Genomic DNA, 17,144 nt, shown 5'->3' with positions numbered 1-17,144 from the left:
GAATGCATGAATGCTGAAATTGTGATATTTCAATTTTTTTAAAGGGGAGGCATCAGGTTATTCACATTATATCTGTGATATTGTCTATCTAAATAACTTTAAAAGCTACAAAATCTCTAAATACTTACTGTCTCATTTCAAGAGACATTCAATTGTCTCTAGTCAAACTCAGTATATATTTAAGTATTAAGTAGATGTTATTTGATTGCTGTGTCTGAAAGCCTTTTCTGTCTGCAGCCAAATATAACAAAGGCAAACAATTGATTTCTCTAAGTTCAAAGATATTTTCAGCTCTAACATTTCAAGGATTTCACTAGCTCAGTCAGCCTATGCCCACAGAATGTCTTCAGGTCAGTATGTTCAGAAACAAACTTGGGTCCTTTGTTTGCATGCAGTAAAGCCAATCTATTGACAGTGGGTTGTGATGAAGGAAAGTGTAGCATTTATTGTAGAGTTCCATTCAAGGAGTCCAGGCAGCTAGCACTCAAAGTTTTTAAAGTCTGGATGAAAGGAGTATGATTAGCTCATGGACATTGTTCTGACTGGTTGGTGGTGAAGCAACTGAACTGAACTGAAGTAATCAGGAGTCAATATCATCAACTTTCTAAGTCCAACAGTCTGGGGTCTGCATGCTTGTGGTCAGTATACAGTTAGCTTCTTCCACTAGGTGGGGGTTTCATTATCTACATAACTGCTCAAAGGACATGGCTCAGAATATTACCAATAGTTTTTGAGGAGGAACTAAATGTCCTTGACTTTGTTTAGCTCAGTTCATTCACTCAGTCATTTCTGACATTTTGCAACCCCATGGACTGCAGCACGCAAGGCTTCCCTGTCCGTCACCTACTCCCAGGGGTTGCTCAGACTCATGTCCATAAGTTGCTGATGCCATCCAACCATCTCATCCTCTGTCATCTCCTTCTCCTCCTGCTTTCAATCCTTCCCAGCATCTGGGTCTTTTGCAATGAGTAAGTTCTTCACATCAACTGACTAAAGTATTGGAGTTTGAGCTTCAGAATCAGTCCTTTCAATGAACATTCAGGACTGATTTCCTTCAGAATTAATTGACTGGTTTTCCTTGTGGTCTAAGGGACTCTCAAGAGTCTTCTCCAACACCACAGTTCAAAAGCATCAATTATTGGGTGCTCAGCTTTCTTTACAGTCCAACTCTCAATCCATACATGACTACTGGAAAAGCCATAGCTTTGACTAGATGGAACTTTGTTGTCAAAGTAATGTCTCTGCTTTTTAATATGCTATCTAGGTTGGTCATAGCTTCTCTTCCAAGGAACAAGAATCTTTTAATTTCATGGCTGCAGTCACCATCTGCAGTGATTTTGGAGCCCAAAAAAATAGTCTCTCACCATTTCCATTGTTCTCCCATCTACTTGCCATGAAGTGATGGGACTGGATGCCATGATCTTAGTTTTCTGAACCTTGAGGGTTAAGCCAAATTTTTCACTCTCATAAAGAGGCTCTTTACTTCTTCTTTGCTTTCTGCCATAAGGGTGGTGTCATCTGCATATCTGATGTTATTGATATTTCTCTCAGCAATTTTGATTTCAGCCTGTGCTTCATCCAGCCCAGCTTTTCACATGATGTTCTCTGCAAATGTTAAACAAGCAGGGTGACAATATACAGCTTTGACGTACTCCTTTCCCAATTTTGAACCAGTCCATTGTTCCATGTCTTGTTCTAACTGTTGCTTCTTGACCTGCATACAAATCTCTCAGGAGACAGGTCAGGTGGTCTGGTATTCCCATCTCTTGAAGAATTTTCCACAGTTGGTTGTGATCCACACAGTCAAAGGCTTTGGCATAGTCAATAACGCAGAAATAGATGTTTTTCTAGAACTCTCTTGCTTTTTCGATGATCCAACGGATTTTGGCAATTTAATCTCTGGTTCCTCTGCCCTTTCGAAATCCAGATTGAATATCTGGAAGTTCATGGTTCACCTACTGTTGAAGCCTTGCTTGGACAATTTAGAGGATTATTTTGCTAGCATGTGAAAGTGATGTCGCTCGTCATGTCCAACTCTTTGCGACCCCATGGACTGTAGCATACAACGCTTCTCTGTCCATAGGATTTTCTAGGCAAAAGTACTGGAGTGGGTTGCCATGGGATCAAACCCGAGTCTCTCGCATTGCTAGTATGTGAGATGAGTGCAATTATGCGGTAGCATGAACATTCTTTGTCATTGCCTTTCTTTGGGATTGGAATGAAAACTGACCTTTTCCAGTCCTGTGGCTACTGCTGAGTTTTCCAAATTTGCTGGGATACTGAATGCAACACTTTCACAGCATCATCCTTTGGGGTTTGAAGTAGCTCAATTGGAATTCCATTACCTCCACCAGCTTTGCTCATAGTGATGCTTCCTATGGCTCACTTGACTTTGTATTCCAGGATGTCAGCTCTAGGTAAGTGAGAACATCACTGTGGTGGTTATTTGGGTCATGAAGAACTTTTTTGTATAGCTTTTCTGTGTATTCTTGCCACCTCTCCTTAATTTCTTCTGCTTCTGTTAGGTCCATACCATTTCTGTCCTTTATTGTGGCCATCTTTGCATGAAACGTTCCCTTGGTATCTCTAATTTTCTTGAAGAAATCTCTAGTCTTTCCCATTCTATTGTTTGCCTCTATTTCTTTGCATTGATTATTGAGGAAGGCTTTCTTATCTCTCCTTGCTGTTCTTTGGAGCTCTTCATTCAAATGGGTATATCTTTCCTTTTCTTCTTTGCCTTTAGCTTCTATTCTTTTCTCAACTATTTGTAGGCCTCCTCAGACACCCATTTGCCCCTTTGCATTTTTTTTTCTTGGGAATCGTCTTGGTCACTGCCTCCTGTACAATGTCCTGAACCTCCGTCCATTGTTCTTCAGGCACTCTGTGTATCAGCTCTAATCCTTTGAATCTATCTGTCACTTCCACTCTATAATCATAAGGGATTTGATTCAGGTCATACCTGAATGGTCTAGTGGTTTTCCATACTTTCTTCAATTTAAGTCTGAGTTTGTCTATAAGGAGTTCATGATCTGAGCCACAGTCAGCTCTCAGTCTTGTTTTTGTTGACTGTAGAGAGCTTCTCCACTTTTGGTTGCAAAGAATATAATCAATCTGATTTCAGCATTGACCATCTGACTTTGTTTAATGACTATCTATTTATTATATTGTCTTATTTGACTATTTTTCTCTTTCCTGCATTTTCTCACATCTCTGATTAAATTTGCTACTTGGAACTTGGGGAAAGCCTAGGAGGCTCAAGTTTTCCTACAGAAAAGGGGCAGATGGAAGATATGGGATGTGAGTTTTATCCCATGGAGGCTCCATAGGGTTCTGCTTACCTTTTACACACAGTAATCCTTGTTTTTAATTTACATAAGAGCTTCACTGCTCAGCACAGGTTGAAAAAAAAAAGGAAGATGGTAGAGTCACAACAGTAATGTGCTCCACGTATATCAGAGAAATGCAAAATCATACCTATGCCAAATGAAGCCTTTTCTACTGTTTTGAATTTTCTGAAATTCATTCTTCTATTTTCAGTGCAGTGATGCTTTATTATATAATCATTATCTTTGTGGGAATCCAAAGGGATGAAGTAAGACAGGCCAGGCTAGACCCAGGATCATTGGCGGTCCTTTCATTTACATCTTCTGTATCAGCAAACTGGCTGTCAATTGCGCTGTTACAAGTCCAGTCCTGGAGAGTGAATCTTCTTGTAATCAAATCCCTATCGATAATACCTCATCCTCCTTACCCTATCCGTGAATCCATCTCCATAACAGCCCACATTCTATAATGAACAGAAGTACCATTATCAAGAAAGGCAGCAGATATGTATCCACAAACATGAATGCCATTCTTTGGTCAGAAATGTTTATTCTCACCACTCCTGTATGATTCGTTTGTGCCCTTAGTTGTCTAAGTTACTTAATTCCACTCATGACTTACTTGAAAATCGTCGTCTGAAACATGTTCTCCTGAAGTCCTGACAGCAGGCACATTGTTTGGAGACATGGGTTTTCTAACATGCACTTTCCTTATCAGCATGTTAGCAATACAGCGATAGCATGGATCATAGAAACTAAATATGAAGATGAAAAATTCATAAATCTGTATCTTCTTAGATCTTGGCCCATTGCTCCCTAATTCACAGAAAATCATATCTGAGAGATATTCACTGATGGCATAACCACTCACATACATATACACATACACAAGAACACACATATGCATGAACACATAAAATGCACAATAAATGACCTTTTGAAAACTGTCTTATGAAATGTTTCCTTTGCACAGTGCTTTATTTGCTTAAATCCTGTAAAAAGGGGAAAAACAAATTCTGCAGTGAAGAAACTAGTTTAACTCTACACAATCTAATTTAGTTTCTAAAACTAACTTGGGGACTGATGAAGGAACAGATTTTAAAATCTGTCTGCACAACTTTCAAGTTACTCAGAAAAGGCAGTGGAGAATGCCATCTAGAATGTCATATTGAATAAAGACATTTTCTTACAGCGAAAAAGAAAATAATGTCACTTTGCCTTCAGGAAGGCATCTCTGTGTCCATCCAAATTGCCTCTCTGGGTTTTCAGTTGTGGTCAGATTTGTTTTACAATTCTTTTGAATATTTCTTTTTTTAAGATTCTTGAAATTCACCAGTTGATGTTGATTTTGGGGGGCTTTATAGAGCTTTAGAAAGTTTCTGCCAAATGCAAACCCCCAAGAAGAGATTACTTCACTGGTTCATGAGTCATCAGTAGACAAGCCCTTTGTCAGAGACATTCCAAGGTATTGCCACACAAGCAGGAAACTGGGTATGGGTTCAGAGCACAGACTAAAACTAAAGAAATCTGGAGTGCCAAGTGCCTCCCTCCCTCCTGGGAGTCTGGTCTTGTGGGACAGTTAAGTGTGGTCAAAAGTCTGCCTCAACCACAAGTTCCTGGACACCAAACACAGAAATTGGCTGCCTCCCAGTTTTGCCGAGGGCAAGGTCTGCCTGAGGTCCCCACAGGGGAGGGAATGAGTCTCACGGTGGCACTTCTTATTTATCGTGTCTCTCTGTTCATGTGCTCTGGATAAATATAGGATTTTTGTTCCAAGGACTATTGATCTATTCAAGCATCATAAATTCTCCTCAAGAAAAGAAACAAATCTGAGAAAGTAAATGAAAATTTACTTTATAATCTAAAAAACCAAAACCATATATTTTAGAAACAGAACAGCACAGTATACCTTACCATAAAAGATTTGGAAAGTTATCTTTGCTTTTGCTTTAAAACATATCTTAACTGTTACACTAATTAGGTTCCTAAGATTCTGAAAATCCCCCCTTTTTTCCTTATTTTCTGTCACATTAAACATATATTATGGGATAAATGCTATTCTTAAAAGACTTAACTGGAAATCTATATCTTCTCAAATTGCAATCATCAAAGGTGTACGATAATATTAATTTGAAAATAAAACATGGTATTTGGTATTTTCCTGGATATTGGATAACATTTAAAAGCATATGATTAGTGGTAAAAGATGATATATTTTCACTTATAACGAGTCTGAGATTTCGACAAGTGTTCTCGGTATTATTATTTAGAACAATGCTTTGAAATAAAACTTGTAAAAAATGATAATTACTGCAGTGAACTGTTAGAGCTTCCCAAGGTCGATTTGTAAATGTTAACCATTATTGGTGTTTTGTAACTATTTTTAGCATGTATAAATGTACATATGCTGTTGATGAACCTCTCTGTCCCATGACTTTAAAATATCACAGAAAATATTGAAGTCCACAACACTGGGTCCCATTGCCTCATCCAGGCATCCAGGGCCATCTCTCAGGTTACTGTAATGAGGCCACATAAATTGACTAGGTGCTGGAAATGTGAGGAAGACAGAATATAAATTAAACATTGTATGGTGATGTTTATAAAATCCAACTTACATATCTTAGTTACATAGATTCTCGTAATGATCATATGCCAGTGAGATGTGGTTCCATTTAAACCGTATGGAAGAATACATTTTAAAGCTTGTGGGTTGATATTAATTTATTATAATATGATCATATTAAGCTAAATTAATGAAGATTGTTCTCTTTATGAATTCTCTTCATTAAGCATGAAAAAGCATAGCACAGCCACCAGTACTTTTGTGATTCAATAAATCATAGCAACATTTTTTAACTCTCCTATTTCTTTTCCTCTTTCCTTCCTTCTTCCCTTCCGGCATTCATTCTTCCCTTAGTCCTTCCTTCATCCCTTCCTCCCTTTGTCTTTCTTTTCACTTTGATTTAAATTTTTAGATTCGTTTTGGAGTAAAATAGGATTGTCTTGTTTCTGAGTTGCAAAAATTCTCCCTGCATATTTCCCCCTCTATTACCATGTTTTTTTCCTGCATCCCCATTCAATCCTGGCTGCCACCACCAGGCAGATAGAAAGCCCAGGACAGTATTCTTTGCATCTTAGGGAAACCTGAGCAGCAGGCATGGATTATCAGGCTGTTCAGGTCTGTAAGATAGAGCCATCACCCCGCTACTTCCTATCCTGCTTCTATGCTACATACTTTTGTCCCCAAATCCTATGGTACTAGGAGAGCATCATTGTCCTATGCATATTCTAAGCTAATGGCAACCAAGATTCATATACCATGCTTCTTTGTTTCTCTTCTAATACCAGCAGAATGATGGGTACAGAAAAGATACACAAATAGCTGCTGAATTAATGAATAATGAGGAAGGCTTTAGTCAATCAAAATATTACCCTGCTGGAAGTTTAATTTTCATACATCCTAAAGCATCTCAGATTATATTATCATTAATTCAGACTCTAGATTTTGAATAACTACAAATACCTGGAAAGTGAAGGGTAATTTGCGAGACTATTTTTGCTTGTACCTATTTCATTTACTATTCTAGTAAAATATAGCTAAATCTAAGAATCTCATGGTTGAACATACCTTAAAACTCCAAATATTGTTTTGATAAATCCTAATTTTACAATGTTTCCTATTTTATGCTCAAAAGAGCTAAAATTTCTTCAGTCAAAATCTCAACCTTGTATTAATAAAAATATTTTTGGAAAAAACCTTTATATAACTTCTAACAAAAAAAAAAGAAAGAAAGAAAGGTGCCCACAACATATGGAGTTATTGCTCTGGAGAAGGAAATGGCAACCCACTCCAGGATTCTTGCCTGGGAAATCCCATGGACAGAGGCGCCTGGTGGGCTGGAGTCCATGGGGTTGCAGAGAGTCAGACACGACTGAGCGCCTAAACAACAAAACAAATAGATCTATAGCTGTGAAAACAAAACGATTTTTAAACTTTTAAAAGAAATGCTAACCTTTTTTTAATGAGGTCTGAGCAATTTATTTTGCTTTGTAGGTAAAAGAGTACAGAGTAGCCCAAATCACAAAACTAAGCATATGTTTACATGATATGAGCCTCTTTCTTGCTAAAGAGACACAGAGTCACTTATCCAAGAGAAGTGGCTCACCATGAAAGGTAATTGACAAGCTGGCCAGCAGGGCCATGGAGTCTGCCCAAGCTTCCATTAGGCAATCAATCCTATCCATGCCACAGGCCCCAATTTATTGGCAAGTTGCCATACGTTGACCCACATAACAGTATAAGGATAGATTTTTAGTACAGAGAAGCACGGCTCTGAAAAAAACCCCAGTGCTGTTTCAGTAACAAAAGCTTTCAACTTGGGGCCGTTATGCCTTGTCTTCCCCACCTGCAGCTAGGTGCATGCATTACCTCTTTCCCAGAACATTAGGGGAAACAGCTTCTGCAGTCCAGAGCTCAGGGCTGTTCTGGTGTTACTGACGTGATTAGCATTTCAAACATCTGGCCTACACACAGCTGACAGCCCTGCAGCCTGCAGCCTTTCAGTGTGGATCAGGAATGTGGATGTTCATAGTTTGGGAAATTGATGTTCATTTGGAGGAAAGGTATGATGAGGACATGGGAATAAATACTGAAAAAAATACGATTTAATGTTATGTTTGTGGATATGGACATTTAGACAGAGCTTTGGTGTTCCTGAGAGTATTTCAACAGGAACAGGGCTTCCGGACTGGTGGAATCTGACACCTCACACAGGGTATTTGCTGTCTATCCCATGCCACAATACAAAATAAAAGCGTGCCTCGTTTTAGTCTCAGGTGTCCAGTAAAATGAAAAAGCACATGTAATTTTAATTATAAAATTATATTCAAATATAATTTGTATTATTATCGTTGCTTAGTCAGTAAGTCGTGTCCGACCCTTTGTGACCCATGGTCTATAGTACACCAGGCTTCCCTGTCTTTCAGTGTCTCCTGGACTTTGCTCATACCCATTGAGATGGTGATGCTATCCAACCATCTCATCCTTTGTCACTCCCTTCTCCTTCTGCCCTCAATCTTTAAATATAATACATTTTGTAAGTTATGTATGTTATATCAAAATTCAGGTCTTTCTAATACTGTCTGAGGAGTTATTTCATTGCATGCTATGTGATTTCATTCAATAAGGAAAATGAGCAAAACTATGCTATTCATTCATTTATTCATTGTGCTAAGTCATGAAATGTATATGCTGGGGACACAGCAGCAAAATACTCTTCTAGGTCTGATCTATGCCCTCATGAAGTCTCAAAACTTATAGAGAAGGCCAGTGATAACAACAAAACAATTTTCAAAAGATAAAGGACATGAAGATGAAACTAGCCATAATCATACATTCTGAGAAGCTGGCAGGCCTTACCAGTCAGGACAGAGGAGATATAGGTGTTGCCACAGTAACAACAGCTCCCACAGGAGGTTAATGTACATTCTGTATCATCTTCCAGCAGGAGGCTCTGTCCCTAAGTCAGTCTAGGCCACAAATTCAGAATGGAATAAGAAACATTCAAGGTCTCATGTGTGTGTTCAGTTGCTCAGTCATGTCTGACACTTAATGACCCCATGAACTTGTAGCCCACTAGGCTCCTCTGTCCACAGAATTTTCCAGGCAAGAATACTAGAGTGGGTTGTCATTTCCTCCCCCAAGGGATCTTCCTGACCCAGGGATCAAATCCACATCTTCTGGATCTCCTGCATTGGCAAGTAGATTCTTTACCAATGAGCCATCTGGGAAGTCCAGGGTCTAATACTAGTTATTAAATTCTCTAACTTGGTGAAAACACACTTTGCTTGTCTTCACAATCCTCTGGCTGTAGCTGGTTCCAAAGCCTCATCAGCCATGAGGGACCAGCATCAGTCTTCAGGTGTAGACTGGAAATGAAACTTAGGTATTAGGGAGCTGCCGCAGTGATGCCATGGTGACCTGATCTGCATCACCCCAGATAAATTTCCTTGTAACTAACAGTGCTTTTTACCCCTGAATTCATATATTATTCAAAATTTCCTACAAATGAAAAGTATGTTCCATGAGCCATGCTGAGATTGTTTTTTTATACATAAACCATTTTTTTAAAATTTCTTTTTTGCCTTCTCTGTATATCCTAGTGTCTGTCCTTCAGTAAATATACACTAAATAGATGAACATTTGGCACACTTTCTGTGCATGGAAATGACAAAAATCAATGCTTCCATGAATGGTTCATAACACTTTAGAAAAATATGTACCATATAAGTTTGAAACAAGTTACAGTACATCTTTTTTGTTAAATATCTATTTTGAACACAAGTGCATTTTGAAATTTAATTAAAAAATAAGTAGTGCTATGTAATATAAGGGCTTAAGGAAGAAGTTCTGTAGTCAAGTAGTTTATTTTTAATTCTAGCTCCTCCATTGTTTTAACAAAATTTTAAATCTCTCTAGGCCTCAAATGCCTGTATCTGTGTAATGGTGACAATAATATGTATTGTATTGGGCTGTTTTTTAAACTATATTTTATATAAAGTTCCTTTCCCTATACCTACTTCAGAATTAATAAATGATAGTCATTATTATTATTATTACTTTCTTATAATATCATAAATTGGGATGAATCTCAAGTTATTCTTGCTGAGAGATACAATTTTTATTAAAATTTAAAAGGCAATTAGTATTCATTCATACATATTTTCATAAAATCTCTTTACTATATTAAAATTTATAAAATTATCATTCCAAATTTTATATTAATGAAATTTCAAGCCCTAATTAATAAAATAAAGATTAACAAACTTGATTGAATATAATTTATAAGAATATACACCAATTCCAAAAATAGGTACAAAATGCAAACATTATTGACAATCAGTAAGACAGAAAGTAATTTAAATTCTTAATGAACTAATAACTCTTATAAATCAATTGTAAAAATGATGGTAATTTAGTATAAAAATGCAAATGATATAAGCAGGCATTTTATAGATACAAAAATACAAATATCTAATGCAAATATAAACTACTCAATCTCTTTCATAAATTGCTATGCAATAAAATTGTAGTGAGGTAACAATTTTCCCCTAGCCTGTTGGTTTAAATCTGCGTTTCCAGGCCCTTAATTGAATTGTGACGTGGTTGCCTTGAGATCCCACAGTGAGAGTCTCTGGACTGAAAGAGTTTATTTTTCACTGGCCATCTGCACAAACAGATACTTATTTTGTCTACCAAAAAAAGCATTATATATTGCCTTCTTATGATTGCCTTTGGGGAGAATTAATTAGAATCACTTATGCAAACTGCTTGAATATTTAAAATAGAAATATTAATATTTTCCAAAGTGTTATTCAGAAAGTTGTAGCTCTGTTGGATGAAAATAGTGGAATCTGTAAAGAAATAAAAATACATATGATTAAAAATCTGAAATATAAGATTGAAGTAAATACTTCAATTAAATTGAAGTAAATATAAGATTGAGTATGACAGTAAATGAAAATGAATCAATCTCTCCAAATAAAAAGCTGTTGTGAAGTAAGTCAGAAAGAGAACATTTATCATATATTAATACATATATGTGGAATCTTGAAAAATGGTATAGACGATATTTGCAAAGCAGGAATAGACACATAGATGTAGAGAGCAATGTATGGATACTGAGGAAAGAGGGGAAATGGGAGGAATTGGAAGCTTGAGACTGACACACACACATTATTGATAATATGTATAATATAGATCCGAGAAGGCAATGGCACCCCACTCCAGTACTCTTGCCTGGAAAATCCCATGGATGGAGGAACCTGGTAGGCTGCACTCCATGGGGTCGCTAAGAGTCGGACACGACTGAGCGACTTCACTTTCACTTTTCACTTTCATGCATTGGAGAAGGAAATGGCAACCCACTCCAGTGTTCTTGCCTGGAGAATCCCAGAGACAGGGCAGCCTAGCGGGCTGCCGTCTATGGGGTTGCACAGAGTCTGACACGACTGAAGCGACTTAGCAGCAGCAGCAGCGTAATATAGATAACTCATGAGAACATGCTGAATAGCACCGGGAACTCTACTCAAAGCACTGGAGTCGTCCGAACAGGGAGGAAGTCCCAAAGGAAGTAAATATATTATATGTATGGCTGGATCACTCTGCTGTGGAGTAGAGACTACAGTACAGTATACAACAGAAATGACAACCCACTCCAGTATTCTTGCCTGGATAATCCCATGGACAAAGGAGCCTGGCGGGCTATAGTCCATGGGGTCATAAAGAGTCAGACACGACTGAAGCAACTGAGCACACACGGCACACATACTCCAACAAAAATTAATTTTAAAAAAGGACATGGCAAAAAGCAGCAGAGGGATTCATGGTATGTAGCACCACGTGTGGTGCAGCTGTCAATTACTGGAGCAATAGAGCCATCCTGGTACATGCTGGCAGGGGGCAACTCTGTCAAGAACACAGTGTGACTCAGGAAGTTCAAAACTGAGTGATGGGCAAAACTACGCAGACAGATGCAAACACAAGGGATGCGATTCCTCAGAAGATTGTAGCTTAAATTTTTACATAATGGATAATTCACATACTCAAAATCGATCAATGGTAGGGAGATTGATAAACAGATACAAAATGATAGAAGATGAATTTGGGGATTATGGGAAATCTTTCAGCATCAGAAAGCAGTGCAAATTAACGTATTATGGAGGTGGCATTCTTATAAATTAACTAATCAAATATTCTATAATCTAGTATCTGGTGTTGGGAATGTTTAAAGTAATTCACCAAATTTCTCATGCCTAGGTTATAATATCAACTCAGAGAGATTATATAACATAGATAAGTTAATGACTTTCACCTATGAATTTTCCTGACAAATTAGTCCCTTGGAGATAAAGCACTGTATTATAAGAAGTTTCACAAGGGCATTTTTGGAAATGTGAGAAATTAAAAAAAAAATGTTGTAACTGTTACATGACATAAGTTTGGAAATCATGCACACATGTCAAGATGTATTTATTGCAAAGCTAGTTTAAAAAGAAAAAAGAAAAATTCAACTGGATCAAGCAAAGTTGCTATAGATCTATAACTTGCATAATAGGTGGTAAACTGAGAGTAACAGGAAAGAAAAAAAAAATCAACCTGTGTATTAGGATGAGGAAATTAAAGAAGATTTTATAAATATATTTAATATCAAACTAGATTATTTTAATAAATAAAAAAATTATAAGTTGGGACCAAATGAAATTATGAAACCTTATGTTATCATCACTATTTTGTGAAAGCTAAACTTCAGAACAAATATTGCTTTGAATTTTAATAAGCATCTATTTGCTTGAAAATAAATTAATAGTACTAAATAATTATAGCAAATAGTCTAAGATCCTTGCTTCTAGACTCACGAAAACTGTCCTCCATATCAATATCACAAGAATGCTTGAATATTACCCGGGCACTGTGGTGTCTCCAATTCTGCTTGACTGCCCTGTGGCAACATTCAATTTTCCATTAGACTCTTCCCTGCTCTCAGAGGTCAGAGGTGCATCACCAATCAATAGTGGGTGGATCAGTGCTTCTGTGGCCAGAGTCCCTGGATCAATCCTGCCTTTAATATTTCTGGTCTTGGCTCAGCCTCATTCCTAAAATCTCTGCCATTTGTTAGCTCATTTTTCTTGAAATGATTCAAAGCTGTCATTGGTTTTTGTTTGTTTGTTTTTTTGTTCTTTTTGTCTCATGACTTTTTCCTCCAGAGAAAATCTTTCAACTTCTTGGGAGCTAGCATGGTGGTGGTTGTTCTTTTGGGAACTGCTGTTCAAGCCTGGATTTGTCAGGGAAGTTTGTGCAACACTGGGCACAGGCCCATACCCTGCTTGCTGTTCAGAACCAGACCCTGTGCCACAGGTAAGGACATTCCATATGTCCACTGCCCTCACTGGCTCAGTCAGGTCCATTTCCTCCATAGCCTGAGTTAGATGTATCACAGCCTCCTTCAGCTGATTACCTAATTCAAGTGATGACCTCTCTTTAAAAACCTCTTTCTGTCTCCTGATGTTAGATATCAGGATGGTTCCAACTGCAAGTTTCAGAAAACCTCATTAAAATGAGTTCAAATCATGGCAGGAGTCATTATCCCAAACAAAAGGGAGACAGGGATAAAGTATTTTCAGGATCAGTTAACTCAGACACTTCAAGCAGGAGGAAAAGGAGCTGTGGATGAAGGTTTTAGAGAAAAGAGAGAACAAGGACAATGGAGATAAAGAGCCAAAAATCAAGTGTCTAGAAGATGAAGAGACTGAGGAGGACAGGGAGAGTTGACTGCAGAACTGCATCCTAGAAGAGGAAAGGGTTCAGGCCAAACCATTCTCATGAGAACAGAAGCAGAAGGAGCAGCTGAATGGTACCAAGCTGGAACTCCTCATCAAGGAAGTGAGGCTGGCCAAGCAAGCCCCCTCAGAACCTGTATGGATGCTCCAGAGGGATGAGTCCAAGAACCGGGAGATGCTGGAGACATGGACCTGCAGGGACACTGCAGAGTTGGTACATGAGATGCTGAGACACTGTGGATTCCATATGGCATGGGCTTGTGATCACATCCTATGTTTGGATCTAGGCTGTCATGCCTGTGCTATAGGTGGCCAGTCTTGGGCAGGCGTGGGTCAGATAATGTGAAGCTTTGGTAGGAGGGTGAGGAAACAGGAGCTCTAATAGTACAGCTAGCACATGCCCCAGCTCTCCCCACCCCGCCCACCATAGGACCTCTCAGGAAGACACATTTATGTGCCTGTAAACATCAGACATCTGCTTTCTTGACACAGAATTGCCACAGATTTATTTGCTTAGGTACACAAGAGAGTATGAACAAGGAACATTCATGCATTTCCTTCCATAATGTCAAACGTTTGTACACAGTACAAATGACTTTCAGTAAGAGACTGGCTGAGTACATGGAGCCATGATTCTCTGTGCTACACTATGTGTGCGTACACTCAGTTGCTCAGTCACATCCAACTCTTTGTGACCCCACGGATCCCATGTAGCCTACCAGGCTCATCTGCCCATGGAATTCCACAGGCCAGAATCCTGGGGTGTGTTGCCATTTCATACTCCAGGGGATCTTTCCGACCTAGGGATTGAAGCTGAGTCTCTTGAGTCTCCTGCATTGGCAGGCAGAATCTTTACCACTGTGTCACCTGGGAAGCCCAATAACACCAATTAAAGGGATTTAATATAACTAAATGTTCTGGCGTAGAATAACTCACAAAATTTAAAATATCAGCAGAACAAAGCAAGATGCACAACAATGTTCATACCCTTGACTAACAAGGAGGATATTTGTATGTATCCACTCAGAATATCCTTGGAAAGAACTCAAGAAACTGGAAACAATAGTTTCCCTTGGAGAGGAGAATCTAGGTGCCTTTCTGGTAACATGCAAATAAATCAATAAATCTACAAAATACACACACACAGAATTATCCATCTTATTTGTGGCAAATTTAGAGTTTTGTCTTTAAGCTTGACACAAAAATGGATAATTCCCTCTCTGTGTGTAAATACGACTATAGAACACTACCCCTCAACTCACTCCAGACCACCACGCTACTAAAGACCTAGTTACAGCTGTTCTTTTGCCCAGAATATTGTGTCCAGTTGTCAAGAAAAACTTACAAGGCATAGCAAAAGGCAAAAACATAATTTGAAGAGAGAGAGCAAGCATCAGAATCAGACAAACAGGGATGTCAAAATTTTCAGACCAGGAATTTAAACAGCTGTGATTAATGCACTGAGGGCTCTAATGGACAAAGTTTACAGCATACAATGATGGGCATGATAAGCTGAGAAATGGAAATCATAAAAAAAGTAAATGAAAAGAAATATGAGAGGTTAAAAGAGAACTATAACCGAAATAAAATGCCTTTCATGAGCTTACTAGTAGACTGGATATAGCTGAGGAAAAAAATGTTTAAGTTCGATGATAGGTCAATAGAATTCTTAACAACTAAAAAGATAAGAAAACACAGACTGAAAGAAGAAAGCTTCTAGGGCCATACAGCAACAACAAAATGCACACATATTGGGAATATCAGAAGTAGAAAGAAGAAAGAAAAGAGTAGAAGACATATTTGAACCAATCCTAAAAATAATCCCAAATTAATGTCGGACACCAAACCACAGATTCAAGAAGCTCTGAGAATACTAAGTAGGATAAATATGGGGGGAAAAAATGCACCAAGACACATCAATGTCAGATGAAAGAAAATAAGTAAAAGAAATGATCCTGTGTGATGCCAGAGGGGATTTTTTTTATTAATGATAATTTTTTGGAGGGATTGAAGGAGGAGATATATCTAATTTGTGTTTTAAAATGTGAAAAGTTTACTCAGTAATTTGTGTAGATAACAAGTTGGAGGATGCATATTGTGCATTGTAGGTAACCAGGTGAGGCCACGTTGGTGTATATTCAGTGTCACCAGTGGTAACGATAGGATAGACAGACTGACAGTATTTAGAAGGTATCATCAATAAGACAGAATTTTGCTATGTAGGGATAAGAAAGTTGAGTATCAGATGGGTCCCAATTTCACTACCTTGCCATGTGAGACTGATGATGTTGCTAGTTTCTCAGAATGGAAAGAAATATGCAGATGGAAATTCATGATTTCAGTTTTAGATAACTGTATATAGTCATAAAATACTTAGTAAATGATAAGCTGAAATGGGGACAGAATATTTTTCCTCTCTTTCTCTACGTATAGATGATAATATCAATAAATTGATAGATGGACAGATGCACCTATTAGACATTAGATAGATCGATAGATCTGATACCTATATCTATATCTATATTGATGTCTCTCTCAGAGGGAAGGAAGGAGGGAGACAGACAGACTGACACTCCTTATTATTTGTGGATTCTATATTTGGGAATTTACCTGTTCACTGAAATTTACTTATGAACTTGAAGCCAAAATCAGTCCTTGTTTTGCTTTCACAGACTTTCCAGATGTGCGCAAAGTGGCAAAAATCAGTGGTTAAGAATCAGCCTTGCAATGCAGGGGACTTGGGTTTGATCCCTGATGTGGGAACTAAGATCCCACGTGCTACGGTGCAACTAAGCCTGTGAGTCATGACCAGAGTCCGGACACTGCAACAAAAGATCATGCGTGCCACAACTAACACCCAGCACAGCGAAATAAATATTTTTTGAAATATCATTGCTACTTCATGCTTTGCTCACGGCTGTTTGAACAAGGTAGTGCTTTGCCTTCCTGTTTTAGCACTCACACTGTAAAAAAACGTCCTTTTTATGATATATTTAGATCCACATTTTCACATTTTTGTGCTTTCTTGGGTGGTTTTGCTAAAAATCGGCCCCCAAGTATAGTGCTAAAGTGCTGTTCAGTGTCGCTAAGAGCAAGAAGGCTGTGACGTATTTTACAAAGAAAATATGTGATGGATCAGCTTATTTCAGGCATGAGTTATAGTGCTGTTGGCTGTGAGTTTGATGCTAATGTATCAACAGTATATATCTTAAAATAATGTCTTTCAATGGGAACAAACATTTTCTCAAAATATATATTTTTAATTGATTAGTTGATATAATGTGACCAGAGGCTCACAGAAACCTAACCTTGCATTTTCCCTAGAAACAATAATGGTGCAGTAGTCACTGCTTCAGCGTCTGAGGCAAGTTCACAGAACACAACTAGTACGGATAATGAGAATTGATTGTCCATGTGTCTGTGCCAAAGAACCCCTGTGCACAGATAAGCTTACACTGGGGAAATTTCACAAAAAGCAGA

This window comes from Bos indicus, chromosome 4 (assembly GCF_029378745.1).
Source record: "Bos indicus isolate NIAB-ARS_2022 breed Sahiwal x Tharparkar chromosome 4, NIAB-ARS_B.indTharparkar_mat_pri_1.0, whole genome shotgun sequence".
Classification (NCBI taxonomy): domain Eukaryota; kingdom Metazoa; phylum Chordata; class Mammalia; order Artiodactyla; family Bovidae; genus Bos; species Bos indicus.
Note: the sequence above shows the minus strand (reverse complement) of the source record.